General features: G+C 44.0%; 1 protein-coding gene and 1 long non-coding RNA gene across 3 annotated transcripts in view; both read right to left on the bottom strand.

Moving 5' to 3' along the window:
• LOC134211994 (SH2/SH3 adapter protein NCK1) overlaps nt 1-18,275 on the bottom strand; it is a 67,760-nt gene that overhangs the window by 33,172 nt on the left and 16,313 nt on the right. The gene's annotated exons all lie outside the window — the stretch shown is intronic.
• LOC134216102 (uncharacterized) lies at nt 1,312-4,946 on the bottom strand. 2 transcript variants are annotated; one of them, XR_009980486.1, is made up of 3 exons: nt 4,645-4,946; nt 1,901-2,120; nt 1,312-1,822 (listed from the first exon to the last, which is right to left on the bottom strand). It is a non-coding gene; the product is annotated as an uncharacterized LOC134216102 (long non-coding RNA). The 2 variants fall into 2 exon arrangements; XR_009980485.1 differs by lacking the exon at nt 4,645-4,946 and having other exon boundaries at nt 1,901-2,181.

Genomic DNA, 18,275 nt, shown 5'->3' with positions numbered 1-18,275 from the left:
TCTGGAGTACCTCAAAAAATCCCCCTTGAGTTCATCAACGAGTTCCTCAGGAAAATTCCAGGAATTCCTCCAGTAGTGCTTCAAGAATTTTTCCTGGAGTTCCTTCAGGAATTCCTTCTGGGATTTCTTCCAAGAATTCCTGTTGAAGTTCCTTCAGGAATTACTCCAGGAGATTCTCTAAAATTCCTCCTCAAGTTTCTTAAATAATTCCTTCACCAGGAATTTCTTTTGCAGTTCGTCCAGAAATTCCTTCTGAAGTTCCATGAAGAATTCCTTCTGAAGTTCCGCAAGGAATCCTCCTGTAGTCCCTTTAAGAATATCTTCTGAAGTTCCTCAAAGAATTCCCCCTCGAGTTCCTAATAGAGATTTTCAAGAAATTACTTCTGGAGTTCCTCAAGCAATTCCTTCTGGAAATTCACAAGAAACCTTCCAAGAGTTCCTTCAGCAATTTCTTCTCTAATTCATCGAGGAATTCCAAATGGAGTTGCTTTAGAAATTTCTCTAGATTTCCTCAAGAAATTCTTCCTAAAGTTCCTTCAGGAATTTCTTTTGAGACGCATTCAGGAATTCCTCCTACAGTCCCTCAAGAATTTGCTCCTGGAGTTTCTTCAAAAATTCTTTCGAAAGTTCATCCAGGAATTCCTCTTGGAGTCCTGTAAGAAATTCCTCCTGGAGTTCCTACAGGAATTATTTCAGGAGTTCCTCCAGGAATTCCTTCGAGCTCCTCCTGGAATTCCTTCAGAAAATCTGCCTGGAATTCCTTCTGAAGTTTCTCAAAGAATTCCCTCTGAAGCTTCCCCAAAAAATTCTTCCTAGACGAACTTCCACAATTTAATTCTGGAGTTCTTCCAGCAATTCTTTCTGAAGATCTTCCAAGAATTCCTTCTGAAATTCTTCCTAGAGTTTTCTCTGGAATTCCTTCTGAAGTTCGTCCAGGAATCCTCCTGGAGTTTCTCAAGAAAATTGTTCTGAAGTTCCTCTAGGAATTTCTGCTGAAGTTTGAAACTCGCTAACTCATGGGGATTGGATCTTAGGGTCGTTGGACACATTTCGTACACCATATACAAGTGGCAAATGTTCTTTTCGAGCAGGAGTCAATTTATAATGAACCTCTACCCACGGAGGTCACTTGTACGGAGGGCAGGCAAACAGAACACTATACAAAAGGGGGGAGTAAACTAAATTAACTTAAGATCCACGAAAGTCGAGGCTTGATGGTCCCTTTATGAACCCGGAGAACGAGGCAAAGCAACTATGGTGAAAGACCTATTACTCTGGGGTGCTCTTTCTAATAAACAGCTACCTGAAGAGTTTACATTTTACATATTTATTGAGTGACGTCACATATTAGGGGTACTTGCTTGGTTTGTTTCGTTGGGATCCGGATCCTGGTGGTGGTAGCTGACAGTTTGGTGGCTTCGAGGAAATCGTGATGGCGGATAGCATCGAGGAAATCGCTGATCGTCATAGACGGCACGCGGCGATGACGACTTGTCTTGGCCGATCAGGGATCGAGGCCCGATTGGAACAGCCGATCGACTGCGGCGATGGTTGAAAGACGGAAACGTCGAGCGATCCTGGTTTGGCTATGTGGATTTCGGCGGGCATTGGAAGATGGCGGCCTGATGCAAGCGGACGATGAACAGGGCCGATCCACGTGACCACGTGAGAATGCGACCACGGCTGTGCCCACAGAACTGAACGGCGGCTGTAGCGTCGGAATATACTTTGCCCGTGAATCGCACTATCTTCCGGAAATCACCTCCACTGCACTACAGGAAATTCGAAATGAACATAAAGAAAAAGGCCCCTTGTCATGGACCTGGCCATCAAGAATTAGTCCCCCGTAACGTCACTTCACCTAACCTCACTCTTTTTTCCTTTTCTTGTATATAATTACCTTTTTCTTGGATTTTTAACACTCTTTTAACGCCTTCTTTTGTTTCGTCCGTTATTGCGTATCATATTACTAGATTTTAATGTGTATTAGTCTTAGGTTTTGGATTTAGAAATTAACAAATACTAACCATACTAACACTTAACAATTATATTTTTAATGGACTAACAAAACTAACAAATATCAGACGCATTTTTGCAGCTTTTTGTTGCACTAGCTGATCCTAATTTATTAGAGAAAAGACACCACAAAGAATTAGAAACTTCACCATATTTGAGGATTTATAACAATTTTTATTTATCATCAGACTAAGGCCGGAGTGGCCTGTGCTGCACATAAAAGACTTCTCCATTCAGCTCGGTTCATGGCTGCACTTCGCCAACCACGCAGTCTGCGGAGGGTCCGCAAGTCGTCCTCCACCTGATCGATCCACCTTGCCCGCTGTGCACCTCGCCTTCTTGTTCCCGTCGGATCGTTGTCGAGAACCATTTTTACCGGATTACTGTCCGACATTCTGGCTACGTGCCCGGCCCACCGCAGTCTTCCGATTTTCGCGGTGTGAACGATGGATGGTTCTCCCAACAGCTGATGCAACTCGTGGTTCATTCGCCTCCTCCACGTACCGTCCGCCATCTGCAACCCACCATAGATGGTACGCAACACTTTCCTTTCGAAGACTCCCAGTGCGCGTTGGTCCTCCACGAGCATCGTCCAGGTCTCGTGTCCGTAGAGAACTACCGGTCTTATAAGCGTTTTGTAGATAGTCAGTTTGGTACGGCGGCGAACTCTATTCGATCGAAGCGTCTTGCGAAGTCCAAAGTACGTACGATTTCCAGCCACTATGCGTCTCCGAATTTCTCTGCTGGTATCGTTATCGGCGGTCACCAGTGAGCCCAAGTACACGAATTCTTCAACCACCTCGATTTCGTCACCACCGATAGAAACTCGTGGTGGGTGGCTCATTGACCTCTCTTGAGCCTCTTCCTATCATGTACTTCGTCTTCGACGTGTTGATGACTAGTCCAATCCGTTTAGCTTCGCTTTTCAGTCTGATGTAGGCTTCCTCCATCCTCTCAAAGTTACGTGCCATGATATCAATGTCGTCGGCGAAACCAAATAACTGGACGGACTTCGTGAAAATCGTACCACTCGTGTCAATCCCTGCCCTTCGTATTACTCCCTCCAAAGCGATGTTGAATAGCAGACACGAAAGACCATCGCCTTGCCGTAACCCTCTACGGGTTTCGAAGGGACTCGAGAGTGGCCCTGAAACTCGAACTACGCACATCACCCGATCCATCGTCGCCTTGATCAACCGTATCAGTTTATCCGGAAATCCGTTTTCGTGCATTAGCTGCCATAGCTGGTCCCGATCGATTGTATCATATGCGGCTTTGAAGTCGATAAATAGATGATGTGTGGGCACGTTGTATTCGCGGCATTTCTGCAATACCTGACGTATGGCGAACACCTGGTCTGTGGTAGAGCGTTCACCCATAAATCCCGCCTGGTACTGCCCCACGAACTCTCTTGCAATTGGTGTTAGTCGACGGCATAAGATTTGGGAGAGTACCTTGTAGGCGGCGTTCAGCAATGTGATTGCGCGGTAGTTGCTACAATCCAGCTTATCGCCCTTTTTGTAGATGGGACACACGACACCTTCCATCCACTCCTGCGGCAGAACCTCATCCTCCCAAACCTTGGTAATCACCCAGTGCAGCGCTCGAGCCAGTGCTTCACCACCGTGTTTAAACAGCTCTCCTGGTAGTTGGTCAACTCCAGGGGCTTTGTTGTTTTCAGCCGGCCGATCTCCTCCTGGATTTCCTGGAGATTCGGAGCCGGAAGTCGCATGTCCTGCGCGCGTGCTCCTAGGTTCATTACCATACCGCCACCGTTGTCTGCCATATCGCCATTCAGGTGCTCTTCGTAGTGCTGCCGCCACCTTTGGATCACCTCACGCTCGTTCGTAAGAAGGTTCCCGTTTATGTCCTTACACATATCGGGCTGTGGCACGTGGCCCTTACGTGAACGGTTCAACTTCTCATAGAACTTTCGTGCGTTATTAGCGCGGTACAGTTCCTCCGTCTCTTCACGGTCTCGATCTTCCTGCTGGCGCTTTTTCCTCCGGAAAATCGAGTTTTGTCTGTTCCGCGCCCGTTTGTATCGTGCCTCGTTCGCCCTCGTGCGGTGTTGCAGCAATCTCGCCCATGCTGCATTCTTCTCCTCAACTAACTGCTCACATTCGCCGTCATACCAGTCGTTTCTTCTGATCCGGAGCCACCGTGCCTAGTGCAGCGGTTGCGGTGCTTCCAATGGCGGATCGAATATCTCTCCAGCCATCTTCAAGAGATGCTGCGCCTAGCTGCTCTTCCGTTGGGAGTGCCACTTCCAGCTGCTGCGCGTAGTCTTGGGCTAGTCTACCGTCTTGTAGCCGCCCAATGTTAAGCCGCGGCGGACGACTCCGACGCGTGTTGATCACCGTCGAGAGTTTTGAGCGCAGACATACTGCGACGAGGTAGTGGTCGGATTCAATATTCGCACTGCAGTAAGTGCGTACGTTCGTGATGTCGGAGAAGAATTTACCGTCGATTAGAACGTGGTCGATTTGGTTTTCCGTTACTTGATTAGGTGATTTCCATGTGGCCTTGTGGATATTCTTACGGGGGAAGAAAGTGCTTCGGACTACCATTCCGCGGGAGGCTGCAAAGTTTATGCATCGTGTGCATATGCATTTATAACAATTATACCTCACAAATTAAAATCTACACACGCGCGCACTACAATTACTTTGGAGGATCACAATCAGAAAAGAGGAGTTCCTTTGAAATCGGCCTTCTTTTATAATGCCATTTCGCATAAAATTGGCCATTTGCATTTATGTTAATGCTTTTCTGTTTGCGCACACTGTTGTATTGTGGCACCATCTGTGGGCGAGCATGACGACAACATAAGGTTGTGCTCGTTCTTAGAAAAAACTCAAACTGCTCGAATCCGATCAAATGTCAATCTTGTGGTATGAGTGAACAAAATCTACACAATACACTTTCATGTTGACATTTGTTCACAATGAGAGTGAGATGAATTATTGTTTATTTTTATTGGTCATATTTAGAGGGGAATATGGGTAAAAAGGACTTGTGGTGGAGCCAGCAAGTATATATTGGAACCGAACGGTTACAAGTTTCGACAGGATTTTTTGTTGGATTTTCTCCAGGATGTATTCAGTAGCTCTTTCTGTAGCTCCATTATGGAATTCTTCCAGGAATTCCTCCTGAAGTTCCTCTTGGAGTGCTAAAAAAATTCCTCCTGGAGTACCTCAAGGAACTCCTTCTCTTTCAAGGTTTTTTTTCTGCAGTTCTTTCAAGAATTTCTTGTGATTTTTTTCCAGTAGTTCTATCTGGAGCTCTCCCAGGAACTCCTTCTGTAGTTCTTTCAGAAACCCTCCTGGAATTCCTCGGGAAGATTGTTCTGAAGTTCCTCTAGGTTCCTCCTAAAGTTCCGACAGGAATTCCTACTGGATTTACTTCAGGATGCATCCTGTAGCTCCATCAAGGAATTCCTCCTGAAATTCCACTTGGAGTTCCTTCCAGAGTTTCTCAGGTGGTTTTGCTGGAGCTCCTCCAAAAAAATTTCTGGAGTTCCTCAAACTATATATCTTGAAGATCCACCAGAAATTCCTTCGAAGTTCCTCCTTCGGAAGTTACTTCTGGACTTACTCCATGTATTTCTTTTGGAATTCCTTCAGGAATTCATCCTGAAGATTATCCAAGAATTCTTCCTGGAGTTCCTCAAGGGACTCCTTCTGGAGTTTCTCAAGAAATTCCTCCTGGAGTTCTTCAAGGAATTTATCCAGGTGTTCCTTTAGAAATTCTTTCTGGAGTTCATCCAGGAATTCCTCCTGGAGTTCCTCTGGTGTTCCAAATAGTTTTTCCAGGAATGTCTACTGTAGTTCTTTCAGGAATTGCTCCAGAAAAATCTTTCCGAGTTTCTCTAGTTAATCCTCCATAAGGTCCTTCAGGAATTACTCCCATCCTCTTTCTGTAGCTCCCTTCAGTACTCCACCTGTAGCTCCCTCAGTACTTCTGTAGTTCCATCCCGGAGTTCCTCCTGGAAATTCATGAGAAATTCGTTCTGAAGTTCATCCAGAAATTCCTCCTGGGGCTACTCCAATCATTTTGTCTGAAGTTCCTCCAGGTGTTCTTTCTGGAGTTTTTCCAGGAACTCCTACTGGAATCCCTTCGTGAATCCCTCCTTGAATTCCTTCAGGAAATCCGGACGAAATTACTAAAAAGGTATTTCCGGTGGTAATGCAGAAGGAATTCCAGGAGGATTACACGGAGTAGCTTATTGAAAGAAAATACAGAAGGAATTCCTTGAGGAGCTCCAAGAAAAATTCATGCAGGAATTCATGGAGGAACTCCAAAAGAAACTCCTGGAGAAACTCTAGTAGCCATTCCTGGAAAAGTTCCAGAAGAAACTTGAGACGGATTTTTATAGGAACTTCAGTTCTTAGAAGAACTTTAATAGTAACTTCATAACTCCAAACTTTTTGAAGAATTCCTGAGGAAACTGCGGGAGGGATGTTCTAGGAACTCCTGTAAGAACTTTGGGTGTATTATAGAAGAAATGCAAGCAGGAAATCCAGGAGAAATTTTAGGATGTTTTCGGATGGGAAACATTCTCAACTGCCATCCATTGTACTTGCCACACAAGATATTTACATACTCATACAATGGCGGGCATAGAAATGCTTTAAATTAATAACTGAGGAATGTAGAGCCATAGAAGATGAAGATCTCTTATAATTTCAAGAGAATTCCTTTCAAGATTATTCCTCATGAAATTTCTAGATTATTCCAAGTGCAATTACAAAAAAAAAATCTTTTCAGGATCCCTTTCTGTAACTCCAAGATAGTCTCTTCTGGGATTCCAGGAGAATTCATTTTAAAAAAAGTAAGAATACGAGATAAGTGCTTTAGAAATTCCAAGGTTGTTTGTCCAACAGTTGTGGGCGAATTGCTTCCAACAGAATTTTAACAAATAGCAGGTATTCCAATATAAATCCTCCAGTAGTTTTCAAGTGAATTCCGAAAAAACCTTCAAGATGTCTCAAAACTCTTTCCAGGGTTCCGAGAGAGAACATCTACCGGAATCGTTGGAGCCTTTATTCGGGTTTCGGAAAGAATTTTCGGGGAATTCCTTTTTCTCCAAGATGCTCTACTAAGAAACATGAGACTGTTTTCGCTGATATCCACAGAAATTGGTTAGGTCGATAGAATCCCATCATGCCTTTTTCTAGAAATATCGTTGGCATTTCTTTACACCTATAGCTATTTCCACAATTTCCGGTTTTTGATTTCTGCCTAAATAAAACCTTCCATTTCACAAAGCACTCTAATTTCGCGATTTTCCGATCCGTTTCTTTCGAAAGTCCAAGTTGCTCTAGCCTTGCCATAATCGTAATGTGAATGTCTCCAAAAAATGCATTTCCATCATTGTTGAGGTATCCTGGAAAACTGATTTCTTTATAGAAAACATTATTTTCTATTATATTTAGTTGCTGAAAAAGCTGATTGATTTTTGATTTTCTGAACAAATTGAAAACAATTTTTCACGAAGTAGAAAACAAAACCAACAGCAAGAGTCATCGTTCATTATTTATGATTTCATCATTCTCATACACACACATTCTCACTACATTGCAAGGGGAAAAGTGGTTGCGCACTTAATGCGAGTTTGAAGCTTACCGTTCGAGGTACTAACTTTAATACCGGATTTTCGAAAATCCGTATTAAATCGAGTATTATCCTCGTTGGTGCTTACCACCATAAGAGTTACGAACTTAATTCGGCTCAACAAATCTGAAGGATATTCGACTGGAGTTGCTCTTCTTGATATAGAGAAAGCATTTGACAGTGTTTGGCATGAAGGTTTGATTGTAAAATTGATGAATTTTAATTTTCCTCTGTACATTATTAAACTGATCCAAAATTATTTATCAGATCGCTCACTGCAGGTAAACTATCAGAATTCTAAATCTGATAGATTACCTGTAAGAGCTGGTGTTCCCCAAGGCAGCATACTGGGGCCCATTTTGTATAACATTTTTACTTCTGACTTACCTGATTTACCACCAGGGTGTCAAAATCTTTGTTTGCAGATGACACAGGTCTCTCAGCCAAAGGGCGAAGCCTTCGTGTCATTTGTAGTAGATTGCAAAAAGTTTGGATATTTTCTCCACTTACTTGCAAAAATGGAAAATTTCCCCGAATGCTTCCAAAACTCAGCTTATAATTTTCCCACATAAGCCGAGAGCTTCTTATTTGAAACCTTCTAGCAGACATATTGTCACTATGAATGGGGTTCCAATTAATTGGACTAGCGAAGCTAAATATTTAGGACTTCTGCTAGATCAAAAACTAACTGCTAGATTAAAAATCACATTGAAGGCCTTCAAGCCAAATGTAACAAATATATTAAGTGCCTATATCCACTTATAAACAGAAAATCAAAACTTTGTCTTAAGAACAAACTTTTGATTTACAAACAAATTTTTAGACCTGCCATGTTGTATGCTGTGCCAATATGGACTAGTTGCTGCAATACCAGAAAGAAGGCACTTCAGAGGATTCAAAATAAAATTCTAAAAAGATTCTGAAGTTGCCTCCGTGGTATAGTACCAATGAACTTCATAGAATTTCTAATATTGAGACATTGCAACAAATGTCCAACAAAATAATTTCCAATTTTAGACAAAAATCGTTGCAATCTTCTATTGCAACGATTAACTCCTTGTACCCTTAGTATAAAATAGGTTAAGATTAGTTTAAGTTGAAAACATTGTAATTCCTACATGGTTCAATTCAACCAGAGGAAACATTCTAACTGCCAGAGGCAATTGAAATGTATTAATAATAACTAAAAATATAACATAGCAAATAAGGATGATAGTGTTAAGAAAACACGGAACACCTAGTCTAAGAGATGAATGCATGTATTAGATAATTAGCAAATAAAATTAGTTAAAAAAAAAAAACTATAATAATACTATATTTAGATCTAAAAAGAGCGTTTGAAACTATATCACGGCCGGTAATGTTAAAAACAATGAAGAAATATGGAATAGGAGGAAATGTTCTTAAATGGTTTGAATCTTATTTATCTGATAGGAGCCAAGTATGTCAGTATGGGAATTCTACATCGTCATCCATAACAGTGCCCTTTGGTGTTCCCCAGGGTAGTGTTCTGGGACCAATTTTATTTATTTTATACATTAATGATATTTTTTTTTTTTTTTCTTCCTAAACAATGGAGGGGGAATCTGCTCAACAGACATCCTGGGTTGATCAGGAAGTGCTGGGTTAGGGGCCACCTCCAATGAGGAAACAGGGCTGCATCCCCGACCAGCTAAACCGTTTCCATTGCCGCTGCCCATCGTCCCTTCGGTACAACCAGAAAGTAATGCTTCAAAGGGGGCCAGTGCATGACGCACCCTCGAGGTTAGCTGCGTGTCCTTGCAGCATCGAACATCGTGACTCGCTTTTTAGAAGAACACCATGGTATCGTGCCAGCGCATTGCCGGCTTTCCAGGTGGCCTTACCACGCCCTATGTCCTCGGAAGGTGGGCAGGGTCGACTTCGCGCCTGCTTCCCTCTGCACGACTGGTATCAAGAATGATGATGCCGCGTGCACCCCAAATTGACCTTTCTGCGATAGGGACTATTCGCCAGCACACAGAGGGACTTGCCGACGCGAGGCCTACGCCTGCCCCAGCCTTGACGAGGACCCCTTTCCGTCCTCGGGCTCGGAACCCGCCCGGTTGACCGACGCCGCGAAAGCGACGATACCATGTTGTTCTTCGCGCGGCCACTTGTTCGATAAAAGGATCGAGTTCGACCACAGAGCATGACCACTGGTATGACCCATGAAGCCGACTCCGATCCCTTGACCACCTCTTATTTGCGCCTGAACTAGCCATCCTTGAGTCCACGCGCCACCTTCTGTGTAGCTCCGAGCCGATTTCGCCCATAGCCGATACAACGGCATTCCAGCCAACTTCGTCTTTACACATCCTCCGAACTAGGTTGTCCGGGTAGTGTCCAGACCACATGTGGCAAGCATGTGGTCACGCATTGCGCGAAAACGTGAGCACACGAAAACACGTGTTCCGCCGTTTCCTCTAAACCTGCGCACACCAAACACTCAGGCGAAGCCGAGCAAGCCAGCTGCTTTACCTGCACTTTGATTTTGCAGCACGCTTAAACGCCGGGCACATCGAGCCCCCATGGGTGCTTGCTGTTCACAGCTTTGCTGGAACAAATCAAACAATTGGGAGGGTTCGTGCAGCATTGTGCCTTATGTCCCTCCAATCCGCAGCGTCGGCAGAGATTGCTTCTGTCAGGGCCTTTGCAGTCCCATTGCTTGTGCCCCGGTTCCAGGCACTTGAAGCAAACTTCAGGTTGCTCGTATATGCGCACAGGGCATACCGACCATCCCACCTTGACGCTCCCTAACTTGACTACCTTGGAGGCGTCCGCTGCAGATAGCCGAACCAATGCTACCTGCGTCCCTGCCGGACTTTTCCGTTGCCGAACGGCTGCGGTGGGCGTCTCCACTTCACACTGTCGCCGCAGTGCCGTGACGAGCTCTTCGACTTCAGTGATCTCGTCCAGGTCTTTAACCCTTAGATTCACCTCCGTCGTGAGTGCCCTCACCTTGACCGTCTCGCCTAGGACCTCCTCCGCCAACTTCTTGTAGGCGGCGCCCTTTTGCGAGACGCCCCGCTTCAGCTCGAGTATCATCTCGCCCATCCGGGTACGTCTTATTCGACGTACGTCGGCGCCGAGTTCACCGAGCTTGACGTCACTCCTCATCGCCTTCAAAACATCCGAGTACTTAGCCTCGTCCGCCGTGATGACTAGGGCATCGCCCCTGGAGCGATTGGCGCCTACCCTAGACTTTATGCTACCCTCATTCGCCTGGGCCTTCTTTTCGGCCCTTGACGTCTTCGGTTTCCTCTTGTTCTTGACCAGGGTCCAGGAGGCGTCATCCTCCTCTATTTCCCTGGTCTGGGGCGGCTGAGAACTTTCAGCCGGCCGTACCCCCTTCCCCCCGTCTTGCCGGAGTGGACGGACCTTTCCAGGTCCTTCCTCCCCGGTTTTGGAGGTACCTGGCCGGGGTTCAGCTTCCCAGCCCCACTACTCTTGCTCGGGGTAGTAACCTCCGCGTTTTGGAGCGGCCCCAGGGAGCTCATCCCTGGAGACTGTCTCCCCCGTTTATGTGTCTGCTCCGTTGGAGTAGTCACCCCCGACGTACCCGCAAATACTTGAGCCTCAGTCTGGGTAGACTTTGGCACCGCCGTCTTAGCGGGCACGCCTTAGGTTGACTCGACCTTGCCTGAGTCCGCGAATCATTGGGCCTCAGTCTGGGTAGACCTCGACTCCACCGATTTCACGGGTTTACACTTGGCCGTCCTGACCGCCCTCTCCAGCCTGGCGTCCAGCATCGACTTTCGAAGTTTCTGCAAGCTCCTCTTGAGGTCCTTGCTGATATTATGCTTCGATGACGCAAAGTCGATGATGGCGTCCAGCTGTTCCGTCGCCACCTCGAAGGCCGAAAGCCCATCGCGTTTGCGGTTCATCGCCTTCACAAGCCATGGGCCGTCAATAACCCCTTCCGGCGTTTTTATGGCCGAGAGGAAGGTTGAGTGCCCCACGCTGGCGCTGCGCACTGAGCTGCCGACTATTGCCTCTGGCCTCCTAGGCGGAGACCTGAACAACCCACCTCTTGCGAAGGGGTTGTCGCCTACACTACTACCACTAATTGAAGAATTGACTTGGTTTTCCATTTTGGTCCCACGAGTTGCTCGGGAAAAGAGGTCCACCACGCCAGAGCCCAGTATAACGCGGTAAGGGATATGATTAATGATATGGAAGGAGCTATTCGTCACTGTGATATCAATCTGTTTGCCGATGATACAGTTATGTTTATTGGAGAGAAGGATGTTAAAATAGCAATGGCTAAAATGAATGAAGATATACAAGGGTTGAATAAGTGGTTGAAAATTAAAAAGCTTAAACTGAAAGTGCAAAATACCAAATGGATGTTAATAAGTAATAGAAAGCAATTAAATTATATAAAAGTTCAAAATCAATATTGAGGGAGTTGAAATAGAAAGGGTAAGAGTTTTGAAATATCTTGGAGTCCATATCGATGATAAACATTTAAGGAACACATTGACGAAGTGGTTAAAATAGCTATAAAATATGGCATGTTAGTTCGTTTGAAGAGTCAATTGACTTTTTGGAGTAAAATTTTTCTGTGTACAAGACCTTAGGGGCGTCCATAAATTACGTAACGCTTAGAAGGGGGGTGGAGCAAAGTGTGACTATTTCTAATACATTTTTTGATGTTTCATACAAAAAGTGTGAAATAGGGGGGAGGGGGTTGAAAATGTGTTACGTAATTAATGGATCTTCCCTTAGTAGCTCCACATATTGATTATTGTTCTTCTCTGCTATTTTTAGCCAGTGATATCAATTTAATTAGATTACAAAGATTACAGAACAAGTTCATGCGATACATTCTTAATATTATTAATATCTTTATTAATGAGGTTTTCGGCCCTGGACCGGTTCGCCTCGTAACGATACATTCTTAATTGCAGTAGATATACCTCCATTCTATGCATGTTAGAAACCTTACAATGAATCTCTGTGAAACAACGAATCATATTTATTGTACTGACAATGAGTTACAAACTTAGTAATAATCTTTTGCCTGAGTACTTGACCAACATAATAATTCAAGGACATAACATACATACACATAGAACCCGACAAATAGATGATTTACGTGTTGTGCCGTTTACTATGACAACGACGCAGAAATCAGTTTATTATAGTGGCATAAGAATATATAATCAGCTGCCTAGAACTATTAAAGATGTTAGAACTATCACCGAATTTAAAAGAAACTGCTCAATATGGATTAAAAATATGTATAGATAGTCAAGAATATTATTTATGTAGAGATAAGAGTTTTATTATAAATTATCAAATGGTAAACAAATGCAATGAATGAACGAATGGCGGAATTACAAGCGCTTGTAACGATATCGCGCTCGGATCTCAATGGTACTGGCTTATCGTTGAGGTGGTACGCTTTTATCAATTTACTTTGCATATGAAATAAAACAAAAGCGCAATCAAACAAGTTTTTAAAACAGTGGAACACTAATGTTCGAAAGTATATCTTAAAAATCAAAAACGCAGAACTATAGACGAAAAAAACCAAAGCAAGGCATTTCTTATTCATAATGCAATTTGGTCGGGGTCAGCTCGTGGGAAACTATACAATTGAATTAATAGCCATGGCTTGCAAGACCAGACCTATGAACGAACGAAATAAAGCAAGCACGTGGAGTGAACTCTTTGCGGCAACCAAAACGATTCGAGCAATAAACCAAAAGTGATGTCTTAAAAAAAATACTCCCCCGCAACATACGCGTAGGAAGATATACTTCAATTTCCGCTTCGGCTCGGTTGGTTAATAGTTTTAGCAAACGCCACATGATATATGTCACTGACATCGTGTCTGGTCTGAATCAACCAATTTCATTTTTCAAAAAGCGCAAAACAAACTTATTCCATTCACTGGCTGACTGTTGTTGTTACTGTACCTGGTAACAATTGGGATAAGAGCAAGGTACAACAACAGGAAGTTTTCTTGACGAGAAAATGTTCCACCCCATCCACTTGTCGTTGGTAGAGAGGGCTCGACTGATGATTGTCGGAAATAAAACAAAAGCCTCCGATATGGAATAAAGAATGAAAACACGTACCGCAACACCAAACAGACAAGTAAGTCGGTCTTTTCCCATATGCGACGAGGAGGTCCAACATATTTACAACACACAGAAAAGGCAATTCACACCAGCACTGGCCTTAGGAGATAGGTAACACAACAATATGCATATGGAAAGGACGAAAGTTATACGCCCCAGCCCTTGATGGGAATAAAAAAAGCATGACAACAACACCGTGAACACTAACACTGCCATGAACACGGACACGCAACACGGTATCTAATCTATGGGATACCGCATCGTCGGGATAGGATAGATGGTGACAGACGGTGTTTATGGGAAGAATCATTACCGTAATTTTGCAATGTTGCTCAAAACGACTCATTGAGAAGTTTACTGTATAAGTGATGATTTATACTTTACACAGAACATATGAGAATGCTTTTTAAAATTGAAAACAACAATTAATCAAAACTTCTCGATATGGGTATGGCGGTTTTCATAAGCTATACAATAGACATTAATGAAGTTCTGCAGAATTCCAATCTGATGCTTGTTTGCAGATTTCATTTGCACTCCTACGTAAGGTGTGACTGACCCAGCCTCGCTTTCGTTCCCGAATTCCAGTTGTCATCGGCCTTTGGTGGCACGGCGGATGAAACTCGGTGCTTGAGAGCTAGTTGGGAAGCCACCAGGCTCGAATTAGCCGGCTGCTACTCATGCAATGGTAAGCATAGGAAGACTTTCAATTAATAACTGAGAAAATGTTTATGGAATACTTCCAGTTTGGAATGTAGAGCCATTGAAGAAGAAGAAGAAGCCCGGTTACTGTAAAGCTGTAAAGGGTCGTCATGTTTACATCCAGCGTTTTTGTTTTATTGATGTTTACGACTAAAACTGCCAGAATCTCCTCGAAAAATAATAGCGATGATAGAATACATCTATGCGTGACCATAGGAGCCATACTGTGCCTCTTCTATGAGACTGATGATTTTCTCAGGAATACCCTTGCGTCTGAGGACGCCCCACATATTATCATAATTAAGTCGGCCGAAAGCCTCTACGTAGCCATTGATAGCCTAATACGTTTGGAATTGACCTGTTCCAGAATTGTAAGTGCTAATAGGCGCCATGCAGGATCTTCCGGCATGAATCCGAGCTAGGATCACTTTGCAAAGAACTTTGAGAGGGAAACACAGCAACATAATGCTTTGCAAGTTATCGTGTAAAGTGAAGTCATGCTTTCCAGGCACCTTCACTGAGATATCATGCATGCGGTCAAACGAGAAAGTTGCGATGCCCAAGATATTGCGAAAGAAACGATACAACCAATGTAGATGTCATGGGGTCATGCTATCGACCCCAAGGACTTTGTTCAATTTCATGCTCTGGATGGCCGTTTTATCTGTAGCAAGAACGAAGCCTCGCTATTGACGCGTGAGATTCGCCTGACCCTGAGGTAGTGACCTTGCTGGAACCCATACCATAAAAAATTACTTTTTTAAACCTAAGGGATTTCGTCAAGACTCCGAAAACATGCAAAGTACTACATAATCTAACAAAGGCGTCAACACAGTTCGGGACATTGTTGTTCACCAGAGTAACCGGTTACTAAAGCGTGCGAACGTGAAAAAAGAGAACGAAGAATTATCGTGTTACAGAAATCAATGTTGCTAATACGATCACGATCCACGACAACGAAAATCGGTGCAATATGCCTTAAAAGAAAGCAGACTCGCCTTTTTCAGGAGAAGAAACGCCGCCTGGAATAAGCGGAACGCGAGGAGACACAAGTTCTATCAGAAGCTCAACGCATCCTGCAAAGGCTTTGTGCCGCGAGCCGAAATGTGCAGGGATAAGGATGGAAGCAGCACAACGAGGAACATTTAAATGGCACTCTCAGCGCCAGTGAAAGTCAAGGCAACAGATGATATGACTACGTCAGTTTAGCGGACGATGGAAGTCAACCAGCCTCCACCTTGAGGGAAGTTAAGGATGCCATCCAACAGCTAAAGACCAATGAAACAGCTGTGTAAGGATTGTATCGGAGCTGAGCTCATCAAGATGGACCCGGAACAGTTGGCCACTTGCCTGCACAAACTGATTGCCAGAATCTGGAAACTGAACAGCTACCAGAGGAGTGCAAAGAAGGGGTTATATGCCCCATCTACAAGAAAGGCGACAAGCTGGAGTGTGAGAATTTTCGAGCGATCACCATCCTTAATGCCGCCTACAAATTGATATCCCAGATCATCTTCCGTCGTCTATCACCAATAGTTAATGAGTTCGTGGGAAGTTATCAAGCCGGCTTCGTTGACAGCCGCTCAACAACGGACCAGATCTTTACTGTACGGCAAATCCTTCAAAAATGCCGTGAATACCAGGTCCCAACGGACCATCTGTTTATCGATTCCAAGGCGGCTTACGACAGTGTTACGATAGACGGGGATACCTTCGAGGTGGTCGAGGAATTCGTCTACCTCGGATCTTTGCTAACGGCTGACAACAACGTTAGTCGTGAAATACTAAGGCGCATCATCTGTGGAAGTCGAACCTACTACGGGCTCCAGAAGAAACTGGGGTCAAAAAAGTTTCACCACCGCACCAAATGTGTCATGTACAAAACGCTGATAAGACCGGTAGTCCTCTTTGGACATGACCAACTTTAGCAGTGTGCAAGAAGATAGTGTGTGGCGGCGAACTGCAAAGATGGTGTTTGCTTCCTATCCGGCAGGTACGAGACAGCGTGGAGCGCAGCTGACCAGGTACAAAACGACTTGGCCAGCGTGGGGCGCATTTGAGGATGGACAGACGCGGCCTCGAACCGTGTATCGTGGAGTCAAATTGTTGATTCAGTGTTTTCTGTTTAGATGTAAACTAAATAAATGAAACGGATGAATGTCTTAAACTAAAGTGCGCGTTTTTATTACGGGAAGCGTGATAATCTCGCCGGTTTATCTTTCAAGTATGAACGACGTTTTTTTGCTCCTTCAGGAAATGAACATGCTGTTGTTGATCATTTAGCATAGCATAGCATAGCATAGCATAGCATATGTGATTGTACAAATCGTGGGTGGCTATACAATGCTCAATTCAAGCTCCATCTGGAATAAGGGCGAATGTCGCAAGAGAAGACTCTCCCCGTCGACCCCCCCTCCCCTAAACAAAAGTGACAAGCAGCAGATCTCTCTGTGGTTTATCACTTCAGAACGAAAGAAAACAATGCGAACTTGCATTCTGAGGTAACAAACTGCAAAGAAATTCCCTGCCTGTCACCTCCATTCAAATGAGGGGAAGTCGACGAAGAGAACCCTCCCCCGCGACACCCGCCCCCCCACCAGACAGAGCTTGAATTGAGCAATCTACTGTATATTGTCGCAAATTGGTACTTGGGATTAGTACCTTTTCCTATACAGTAGCAGTTGTACACCTGGCCACGTCCTTACAATCACGGAAGGAAGGGAAGGAATGTTAGTTCAACATCTACTAGTGAAGATGCAGGGAACCCATACTACCTTCATAGATGTCTCGGGAAGGAAAGTTTGTGTTAGTGGGAAAGGTGAATAATAGGGAGCTCTATTCGACAATATAGAGCGTTTGTCAATGACAGTATATGCTGTAAAAATAATAAAATATATTCATCAATTTACTTACGAACCGTCCTAAGGGAAAAACAAAACAAAACACAAAATTTCGGCAAATCGCGCGATCGTTCTGCCGTCCGAAACAAGAGCCAACACGCACTGAACTAATTAACTTTATTACCGGCCGCGCAATGCAAAACACAAAATTTCGGCAAATCGCCCGATCGTTCTGACGTCCGAAACAAGAGCCAACACGCACTGAACTAATTAACTTTATTACCGGCCGCGCAATGCAAAACACAAAATTTCGGCAAATCGCGCGATCGTTCTGAAACAATTAACTTTATTACCGGTCGCACAATGCGAAACACAAAATTTCGGCAAATCGCGCGATCGTTCTACCGTCCGAAACAAGAGCCAACACGCACTGAACTAATTAACTTTATTACCGGCCGCGCAATGCCACATGCTGTTGTTGATCATTTGATCCCAAATATCATTTTACTTCTTGTTTAAGGCTTATCCAAATCGATTAGGTTTATGGATCACATAGAGAATGAACCATTTTAGGAAAGACCTAACAGCCAATTGGGCATATACTCAAGGAAATTCTCGAAAGACTTGGAATAATAATTTTTGAGGGAATATCCAATTTAGTTCTACGGATTACAAAGCGCCTTATCCATTCAAAAAAGGGATAACAGCCGTTTGGATACGCGTGCAGGCCTAAACTCGAGGGAATTTTTGGTTGAACTGAAAAGGAAACATTTTTGAACGCTCATCCAATTCAATTCTGTGGACCACAATCGGCATAAACAATTTTAAAAAAGCTATCGGCTCTCAAGGAGCTCAAGACCAATACTCCAGGCAATTCTTGTATGAACTGGAATGCGTATTTTTCTATATCAATAGAAACGAGTTTTTTCTAATTATTCGTAAAAATTGGGAAACAATCCTCTGCACTTATTATTTTACTTGCTCCAAAGAA

The sequence above is a fragment of the Armigeres subalbatus genome, chromosome 2, assembly GCF_024139115.2.
Source record: "Armigeres subalbatus isolate Guangzhou_Male chromosome 2, GZ_Asu_2, whole genome shotgun sequence".
Classification (NCBI taxonomy): Eukaryota; Metazoa; Arthropoda; class Insecta; order Diptera; family Culicidae; genus Armigeres; species Armigeres subalbatus.
Note: the sequence above shows the minus strand (reverse complement) of the source record. Positions and strands in the feature narration are given on the sequence as shown.